Below are 583 nucleotides of genomic sequence, written 5' to 3' on the forward strand. Positions count from 1 at the left end.
TTTTTTTTTTTTTTGAGTGCCTCAAATATGGTCCGTCAGGGAGTTGGCCAGGGATTTCCACTCAACTATTGCCCAGCCTGTCGGGTACTTGACTGTAACCAGGTTGGTTACTGTACCATCCTAAAAAGGCGACTCGATGCGAGACCTGGCCATCCCCCAGGTACCCAGGGGTCGGGAATACGATTAACAAGTGCATAACCCTTTGTAAAATCACACCGCACAAATTATCGCCCACATATTTCTGGGCCATTGAACATAGTAATAGGGTGGAGTCAATGAGGAAATATGAAATACTTGTTCAGTTACCATGACAGGAAAGTTTTGATTAGATCCATTGATCCATTTGCACTAGATTTCAAGTATATCAAAACAAGGCTCAAGTGAAAAGTGAAAAGTATGCACAATTTGTAGTTTTGCTTTTCCTTCATCAGTATTATTGGTATTAATAGCAGGTTTGTGGTCACATATTAATTTTAATCAAGCAATATGTTCATGTAGCCTGTTGGAAAAAAAAAAAATCTGAGCATTATATGAACAAGAAAAATGATCTCAAGACAGGCACTTTTGGGCATGACATTCAAAT

This window comes from Diadema antillarum, unplaced genomic scaffold, assembly GCF_040938485.1.
Source record: "Diadema antillarum isolate AM-2024a unplaced genomic scaffold, OU_Dant_1.0 seq00000442_RagTag, whole genome shotgun sequence".
NCBI classification, from domain to species: domain Eukaryota; kingdom Metazoa; phylum Echinodermata; class Echinoidea; order Diadematoida; family Diadematidae; genus Diadema; species Diadema antillarum.